Below are 10,399 nucleotides of genomic sequence, written 5' to 3' on the forward strand. Positions count from 1 at the left end.
AGCCTACAGCACCCGGTATTCCCAGGCGGTCTCCCATCCAAGTACTAACCAGGCCCGACCCTGCTTAGCTTCCGAGATCAGACGAGATCGGGCGCGTTCAGGGTGGTATGGCCGTAGACCAAAAAAAATTTTTTTAAGAGTGCATGTAACCAAATAATAATAGAAGTAATTGTAGATAAAATGGAGAAAAAGCTAATGAAGTAATGATAAAACTAATACTAAATGTATTACTCAGGCAGATATACTCTATGAACAAAATTGACTTAAAGCTTTATGAAAGACCAAAAGAGAAAAGGAAATATATTTATTTACAAGACCTTTTTTTCTGAAAGATGCAAAAATAAGTGCATTCAAATAGAAAACTGTGTTTCCAGATTCTTGGAAAAAAGATACTATTCTTAATAGCATTTATCATTAGGATAAAAACTAGAGACAATAAATATGAGTAGTAGTAGGACCAGTCCAAGGTCGGAAGCTTGCCACAAAAAGCAAAGAGTGCAGTTAGACTACAGAAGGGCCTAATATGAAAGTGATCGTTGTAACTGACCACTCTGGACAAGAACTAGATGCTGAAAGGGGATAAAGTGACATGCAGTGTACTCTTTCATTAACAGTAGTGCAAACCACCCTATCAAGAAAGAAGAGAGAGTGAGAGAAAGAGAATAAAGTAAAATGCCTGCTCCAGAAGCAGGTGGGGGAAGATGGGTGGGAGAAAAAGGGATTGAGGGAGAGTGAAAGGAAAACTGTTGACACTAGTGATGGGAAATGCATTTGTACATTGTGTGACTGTAACTCGATCATGAACATTATACGTTAAAAAAACTGTATAATGAACAATCTTCTAACCATGGTGTGTACATTAAAATATGGTTGATATGTCTCTTTTTCTTTTATTGTAATTTAATATCCAGAGAAAATAGCATATTTTATTTTATTTTGACCATATTGGCTTACATATCTTTCACAATAGTATTTTAGGTACATATTAACATTGAATCGGGGGAATTTTCATCACCAAGTTTGTCCTCCCTCCACCCCCCTTCCCATCCAGCATCCCCTATCCCCCCTCCTCCCCCACTGGGCTGCCAGGACAAGTGGTCCCCTCTGTGTCTGGCTTACTACTTAGTGATCATATATTTGTTTGGTCCTGGTACCCTCCCTTATTTTCCTCTCTATTTGAGAAGCGGGACTAGATAGTTCAAGTTATGTGGTTTTGTTTGAAAAAAAGAAAAGCAAAAATGTGGGTTAAAAATCAAATAAGCCGAAAATGAGCATAGTCCTTCTAGAGGCTCTCAACCTCAGTTTGAGAGAGGACAGGAAAAAAGGAATTGAAATACCACAACAAATAAAATATCCAGTGAGCACTACAGCACTAATGGCAAGCACCACATAATAGTCTTGGTCCTGAAATAAAACCATGCCACAGCGCAAAGAGAAAGAGAAAGATAAAATAACATAAAATAAAATTGGAGGCATCAACATCAATATCTACACCAAAACACAAAACAAAGAAGTCAAAAAAATTAAATAAACAAAATAAAAAGTAATAAAAATAAATAAATAAATAAATAAATAAATAAATAGATGAAAAAGATTATTTTTTCCTGCATAGGCATAGTAAATATTGGGGGCATTAGAGAGAGAATTACCTTGGCCTAGGATATACAGGTTTTCTCTACCCTTGAAGTATACTGTCATGGGATTGACTGTAGACTCCTTGTCTGTTCATTTACTTTCCCCTTGGTGCTTTTGTGGTGTATGGATGACTTCTGCTTTGTCATGGGTGATAAAATCAGACCTCTATATCTAGAGATCTTGGTAGCTGCATAGGTCAAGAAATGGAGCTTATGATGAAGACTTTCTTTGTGGTTCTAGGAGTTCTGTTCCTTCCGTGTCATTTTAATCCATCTTCTGTAGTTGGTGGTCTTGGTCATTGCGCTACTCCTAGGGTGGAGACTTTTTAATCAATGAAGGAATCATAGAAAAATTTTCTATTGGTAGCATTGCTACTTACCTGAGTTCTGAGAATATTTGTACTGAAGAAGTATATGGTTGTAGTTTCCAGAAAGAAATGTGATACTAGTGTTCTAGGTACCGATTAAGAATTATTCTATTTTTGTATTGTGTTTTTGTGTTCCTAGGGTATATCCCTAGGATTTATATAGCTGGATCATGTGGTAGCTTAATTTCCAGTTTTTTGAAGAATCTCCATATTGTTTTCCATAAGGTTCCATAAGGTTGGTTCCACCAGCAGTGAATGAGAGTTTCTTTCTCCCACATCTCCTCTAGCACTGATTGTTCTTGGTCTTTGTAATGTGTGCCAGTCTCTGTGGTGTGAGATGGTACCTCATTGTTGTTTTGATTTGCATCTCCCTGATGATTAGTGATATGTCTTCTGCACACCCATATTCATTGCATCGCTATTCACAATAGCTAGAATCTGGAAACAACTAAGGTGCACTTCAACAGATGAATGGCTAAAGAAACTGTGGTATATATATATATATATATATATATATATATATATATATACACATATATACACAATGGAATTATGCAGCCATCAGGAGAGATGAAGTCATGAAATTTTCCTATATATCGATGGTCATGGAAACTATTATGCGAGTAAAATAAGTCAGAGGGAGAGAAATAGACACAGAATAGTGTCATTCATCTATGGGTTTTAAGAAAAATAAGACATTATTGTAATAATATCCAGAGGCAATGGAGATGTGGGCTGGAAGGAAGAGGCCACGAGATGAAGCTTATTACAAAGAGTGGTGAGCCCAGTTAGAGGAATAACTGCACTACTTACTATCATGACAATGTTAATGAGTGAGAGAAGTAAAATGCCTGTCTCAAATCAGGCTGGGGGTCGGGGAGGAGGGAAAAGGAGGCATTGGTGGTCGGAATGTTGCACTGGTGAAGGGGGGTATTCTTTTTATGACTGAAATCCAACTACAAACACGCTTGTACTCATGGTATCATGGTGCTTAAATAAAGATATTATTTAAGAAAAAAGAGCTACTTTATTATATTTGTAATGGACTACCCATGATCCTAACCATAATTTTAGCTTAATATCAGACTACTCAACTTTTGGATGGAATTAGCTTAAGAGATGTGAAGGCGAGGCTGGAAGAATAATATAAAAGATAAAGTACTTGCCTTGCATGCGGCTGACCATAGGTAGATCCCTGGCAGCACATATGACCCCTGGAGCACCACCTCGAGTGATCCCAGAGCACAGAGTTAGCCCTGAGAACCCCAATCTGTGGCAAAAAAGTAGAAAAAATACATACAAACTGAGAAGTGAAGGAGTAGAAAGGGCTTTCAAGATGTGGCATGTCTTTCTGAGTTGAAAATCTGCCTGAAAATAAATAGTTTGAGTGAGAATTTGGGTGATTTATACTTGTAGATGTCATTTTATTTCAAAATATTAGAACTGGTAGTAATTATTTTATTTTGCTTTCATGAGGAGTAAGGACTTATGCCAGAGTTAGAACCGCATAATATTACAATATTCTTTTTACAGAGATGTTTTGCATAAATAGACCATGAGTTTGATCCCCATGGTTTCCCAGTACTCTTAAGAGCAGTCCCCAATCACTGTGCCAGTAGTAGTCAGACATGGCTCAAAATTAACTTTTTTGGGAATCCAAATCTGGTGGGGTCCAGGAGTTATTTCTGACTCTGCTCAGAAATCACTCCTGGCAGGTTCAGGAGATGTGGGGAACAAACTTGGGTTGGCCACATGCAAGGCAAATCCCCCCTCACTTACTATTGCTCCAGCCCCAAGACAAACATTTTTGAAATATATTCATATTCTCACCACTTACTTTTTACTAGTATATCTTTGCTGTTATAATATCTGTTGTATCAAATAAAAATCATCTAGCTATCTGATCCAGAAAGATAATTCATATGTTTGTGCTCAGAGTCTGTGCTTAGAATGTACTACATAGCTTTCTGAGAATGACCCAGTGTGTTCCTAATTGCCCCCCAAGCACCCCGAGTACAACTTCTATAAAATTATTCTAATTGTTATGAAAACAAAATAAAATTAGATACATAATGGAAAGAATAAATACTGATTTATATACACACTTATGCCACTGTTTTATTTAATGCTATGCAAATTGAATGCAGAATTATTATTCAGTAAATCTGATCACTGGAAGCAGATGTGCTAACTATTGACTGTATGAGTCTGTGTGAGTGTGTTTGTATTTTTGCATGCAAATATATAAGACAGAAACAGGATCAGAGATGCTCTGAAGCAAGTATTCTAATACTTTTAGATTGATAAAAAGAAGTGTGAGAAACACTCATACGTTTTGGATGAACTGGGTCCCTTGTAACTAGATCTGGGCAGATCCAGGCCAACTATGTACCTCTTGGAGGAACTTCATAGTTATATTACCTGCATATTAAATATGTCCCAAAACATTAGGTTAGAAATGGTTGTGATATATACCTGAGGTCTTGTCCTCAGTTTATCTGCTTGATTCAATATTTGTCATAGTTTTAGGACCATGAATGGAAATGACACAGCATAACCCCCACAATGTTCTATTGATTACAGGCACCTCTAAAAAGAGTTCAGAAGAGTTAGAAGAATACAAAGAGTTCCATGAGGAAATGAAAGAATTTTATTTCGAAGACTAGCTATCTCTCCAGTCCCAGTTTCGAAGACTAGTTATAGCATTAATGGTGAGGATGAAAAGGCAGAATCTAGATTGTTTTTTTTTTTTTTTGGTTGATTTTTGAGTCTAGGTTGTTGTTACTTCTGGGAATTAATCACATTGTCAATGAATATGTAAGTACATATAAGTGTGAGTGACTAGAAAGAATTGTCATGTGTGAACTGATGACAATCTTTGCCGAGTAGACTGGGGCACATATTGCTTCGCTGTATGTCTAAACATGATGGCTGACCTTTGGCAAGTAAAACCCTAGTTCCAACAGGAAGAAGTTTGGTGAAGCTTGACATTTACCAATTAGAATTAAATTATAAGTATATTTTTCTCACTGTTGTAGATTTAAAAATTCATATAAAAAAGCCTGATATGCTATTTAACAAGAATAAATACCACCATGGATTGAGAAAAGCATTTTAAATTGAAACCTTTTTAGAATTTCAAGATTTAACTTCCTTCTTAATTCCCCAGGTGGGAGCCTGCAATATTCTATTAATAGCATCTCTACAGTACTCTGCAGATGTTTCCCTTTGCTAATTTTCCCCCATATCTAAATCTATTATCAATTATATATATTTTTATTTTGGGAGGCTTGGCCCAGAAGGAGAAATAACTGCTGTACTGTTGTAGCATTTCTTCTCAGCATCAGCTATGTTGCAATTTTTGCATGAAAAATTTTTAAAAATTCAATGAGAATTTTCCAAGTGGAGTTCATTAAGTCAGTATCTCTCATGCAACAAAGATTATCTGTATTATGCAACTCACACTTTCCGACTGTACAAACTTTAAAATACAGACAACAGAAATAGCAACAGTAGCTCCAATCTAAATTCAGGAGGGAAGAGGGTAGATGGAAGGAATGGAGAATAGCATGAGTGTCTTTCACAATGTAGAAAACACATTGATTTGCAGACAGGTTTTCAACTGTATGCCAGAACTTTTTTCTAAAGTGTTTGGGAAGCTCTGTTTCATATCTTTACTTTTAGTTCACAAATCAAGCTGTTGCTGACAGACACTTAGCATTGAATCTTAGGGTGCATAGGGAAATTCCTTGGTTTTGAAGCGTAGAAGAGTGAAGTAATGGCGAGTGATTTCTGGTTGACAATTAATTAAAATCCCTAGAAAAGTTTCATGTCTTGTGTTTATGCTTTTACTTAGTTAAATATAAGTTTCATTTTTTTCTGTCAGGGGCATAAAGGGAAAAGTGAAGCTAGCATTTAACCTATCTAAGCCCAATTTTGGTAATATATAGTCAGTTGTATGAAATGAGTTAGCCCCTGGTGTATAATTTAGCAGTATTGGTTAAGTTTTTAAGTTATATGCCTAATTAAAAATTAATATATGTAATTTATAAAATTATATAAAGATATTCTAGTAGTGAACAGAAGAACAACTCAACAGAATATTTCTTTTTTTTTTTTTGTTTTGTTTTTGTTTGTTTGTTTTTGGGTCACACCCAACAGTGCTCTGGAACTACTCCTGGCTCTGCACTCAGAAGTCGCTCCTGGCAGGCATGGACAACCATATGGGATGCCGAGATTTGAACCACTGTCTGTTCGAATAAGCTGCGTGCAAGGCAAAAGCCTTACCGCTGAGCTACCACTCTGGCACCAACAGAATATTTCTTAAAGTAGATAATTCAACAAACAATATAAGAAAATACTTTTTTCTTTTAATATTTTTGGGCTTTAGAGACACACCAGGCATTGCTCTGGGTCTAATTCTATCTGTGCTCCAAAACTATTCCTGGGAGTACTGAGAGGACTATACTACACCACAGTGTGGGAGATAAACCATGTTTGACCCCATGCAAAGAAAATTACTTAACTCTGTACCAGAACTTTGACAACAAAAATGTTTTTCAAACTAAAGTGATTAAATATGTCTTAATGGAGCTAAAGTATAGTTTGAATAGGGCACTTGCTTTTCATGCAGCGACTGATTTGACCCTTGACATCATCCCAGATGGTTCCCCCTGGCACCACCAGGACTGATCCTTGAGCCAAGATTTAAGAGTATGTCTTGACAACATCACTGGGTGTGACTCACATAACAAACAAGCAATAAAATTTGTCCTTTGAAGTGTAGAAACTTCTCAGTTTAATGTAGTTGCAAGTGTTTTAAATTTTGCTTCCATTTGCTTGGCCAGTGAAGTTTCTTCCTTGAAGATGTCTTTAGTTTTAATGTGATGGACTGTTTTGCCTATGTTTCCCTTTACATACCTTATGGTTTCAGGTCTGATTTCAAGGTACTTAATCCATTTGTCCTTTGTGCATGGTGTAAGGAGAGATCTGTGTTCACTTTTTCTTCTGCATGTAGTTATCCAAACATCACTTGTTGAAAAGGCTTTCTTTTATTCCGTTTATATTTCTTGTCCCTTTATAATAAATTAATTGATTGTCTGGGGTTTAATCTCTGAATACTCAAGTCTATTCCATTGATCTTAGGGTCTGTTTTTATCCCAATACCATGTTGTTTTAATGATGACTGCTTTATAGTACAGTTTAAAATTTGGAAAAGTGATGCCTCCTATCTTCTTTTTGACCAATGATTGCTTTAGCTTTTAGTGGGTGTGTATTGTTTCAAATGAATTTCAGGAGTGTTTTAATCACTTCTTTGAAGAATGTCATGGATATCCTTAGAGGGATCGTATTAAGTCTGTACAACTGCTTTGGGATGTACTGACATTTTAATGATGTTAATCTTGCCACCACTTCAAAGGCTACCCACAGAATGATTGAAAATATTCACCAAATACCAATAAGATAAGTAGTTAATAATATCTAAGATATACATGGTACTGACAGAAATTAACAAGAATAAAACATATAATCAAAATTGGGGAGAAGAAATGAACAAATATTTCCTCAAAGAAGAAATACAGATGGCCAAAGTCATATGAAAAATGCTTGACATCATCAGAGAAGTGCAAATCAAAACAGCAAAGAGATATCATCTCACACAACAGAGACTGGCACACTTTACAAAGAACAAGAACAACCAGTGTTAGCATTTATGTGGGGAGAAAGGGACTCTCATTAACTGCTGCTAGGAATGTCATCCCCAAACTTTCTGGAAAACATTATGGATATTCCTCAAAACTGACAATGAACTCTCATATATTTCTCCCAGCATACCACTCCTAGGGATATAATCTAGGAACACAAAACACCATACAAAAAAGTTCTCTGCATTCTATGTTATTGAATTCTATGTTATTGAAGCATTATTTTTCAAGAGCCAGCATCTAAAATCAGTCCAGGTGACCAACAACAGATAAGTGGCTATAGGAGATGTGGTACATCTACACAATGAAAAAAATGAAGTCATTAGAAAAAAAATAAAGTTGATGATATTTGGTTATACATGGATGGACATGGAGATTATTATGCTGAGCTAAATGAGTCAGAGGGAGAGGGATAGACACAGAATAACATCACTCATTTCTGTGATAGAAGAAAAATAAAAGACAGTATGGTAATAATATTCAGAGAAAATGGAGACCAGGAGGAGCAATCCATGCTAGGAAGCTTGCTGCAGAGTGGCGAGTGCGGTTAGAGTAGAGAAAGGTCATCCATGACAATTATAGTTGGAACTGATCACTCTGGACAAGAACTAGATGCTGAATAAACTGACACATGAAGTACTCCTTCATTAATAGGGAAAATCAGAATGTCATAAAAGAGAGAATGAATGAGAGAGAGAGAGGAGAGAGAGAAGCAAAATACTTGCCTCCTAATCAAGGCATAAGGGGGTGAGGCGTGGGAGGGAAAATGGGCCATTAGTGGCAGGGAAGTTGCATTGGTGAAGGGTGGTTTACATATTACGACTGAAACCAACTATGAACAATTTTCTAACAACAGTGCTTAAATAAAGCAATTAAAATATTAGGGGCCAGAGAGATAACACAGTGGTAGGGGTTTGCCTTGCACACAGCAGACCCAGGATTGACAGTGGTTCGAATCCTGGCATCCCATATGGTTCCCCCAGCCTGCTGGGAGTGATTTCTGAGCTCAGAGCCAGGATTAACCCCTGAGAGCTGCCGCATGTGACCCCAAAAATAATATATATTATATAATATACATAAAGAAAAATATATAAATTAAAAAACAATATATAAATAAAAAACCAATATATATATATATATATATATATATATATATATATATATATATATATATATATATATATATATATATATATATATAGTCTGAGGTACTCTATTCTGAGCTCCAGATAAACTAGTATCCTAGTTCAGGGTTCATAATTTATTTCCCTTTATTTTATAAAATTCTCGCTTTTTCACTCTCTTCTTTCTCACTTATTTTCTAAATAGAACCGTTTACTTAAAAAAGTCTGAGATGTAGGAGAGATATATTACAGTAGAAAATGTGTTCACTTTGCACACGACAGACCAAGATTTGATTCTCTGTATCTCATATGGTTTTCGGAACCTCTCTAGGAATGATTCCTGAGTCAGCAACCCCTAAGCATAGCTAGGTGTGATCCCCAAAAGAATTCTAAGAGAGTGGAAAAGTACATTTTTATGAAGGCTGAGTTGCGGGGGTTGGGGGAGAGCATTAGAGTGTTCAGAAATTTCTCTCCTAATCTGGTTCCCTGAAGCTTGTTCTGTCTTAAAAACCTAACCCAAATGTTTCTGAAGAAGATTGACAAAAACTTAGTTAGCAATACAGAGAAAAATTAATACATAGGATCATAACTTAAATCTATATCAAATACCACAGATATATAGAGAGTAATGAGATTATAAATTAGATTAGAACATCTAAATTGTTCTCACACTAGATTTGGTGGATAGAAAGATTGAAGATATCTGTCTTTGCTCATAATGTTTGCTCATTTTTGATTTTGAATTTATTTCTTAATTTCTTTTGGGTCAATTTGATTATGAGGGAATAATACCAGGTGCCATATGGGAATAATTAGATGGTTTTACTAAATTGGAAGTTGAGGGAAAGACTGTCTGGAAAGATTTGCAGAAACAAATTCAGTGGGAGAGGAAGCAAGAACATTTCTAGCCAAGAAGAAATTGTGCAGTTTTTATACGAAGAGGCTTTATATATCCTCCAGTAAAACGTAATATGTCAATAAGGTTAAAGAGAAGGTCAAGGGTGAGATGGCAAGAATAGACAGGGATTGGTTATTCCTTGCATTTACACTTTATATTTAGAACAATAAAAAGTAATTTAAAACTCATCCGGCTGCAGGTTGAGAATAAGTCATAGAAGAATAAGTCTGAGTGTGAGGAGACTCAGCTCTTGTACCCCAGACAAAGATGACAATAATCTGAGTGAGGCACTTGGAGTAAACATGGAAGAGAAATAAATGAAAGCGACACATTTAAAAAAGCCACATTACATTGATTGCAAGATAATGATCAGAATGGGTTTTAGGTCTCTCTTGTGTATTCATAACTATACAAACTTTTCTTAATAATGAGATTATTTGACTATAATCGGTTTCAAGAAGAATGTCAGTTTTTAAACTACTGTTATTTTAGAAATATTTGTATATTTTATATATTACATATAAGGAAATGTCTACAAAGTGATTAGGTATCTAAACTTAGACCTCAGCGAATGACTGGACTAGACATGACATTTTTAAATTTAATTTTATACAGTTACTTTTATTATATTATCTTAATATTTCCTCAGTCTATACAAAAACTCTTAAAA

At 35.6% G+C, this 10,399-nt stretch overlaps 1 non-coding gene across 1 annotated transcript; it reads right to left on the reverse strand.

Annotated features, from left to right (window-relative positions):
- On the reverse strand, positions 1-119 carry LOC126020988 (5S ribosomal RNA). Its single transcript, XR_007499621.1, has one exon. It is a non-coding gene; the product is annotated as a 5S ribosomal RNA (ribosomal RNA).
- Between the last annotated feature and the right edge of the window lie 10,280 nt (positions 120-10,399).

The sequence above is a fragment of the Suncus etruscus genome, chromosome 10 (assembly GCF_024139225.1).
Source record: "Suncus etruscus isolate mSunEtr1 chromosome 10, mSunEtr1.pri.cur, whole genome shotgun sequence".
Lineage (NCBI taxonomy): Eukaryota > Metazoa > Chordata > Mammalia > Eulipotyphla > Soricidae > Suncus > Suncus etruscus.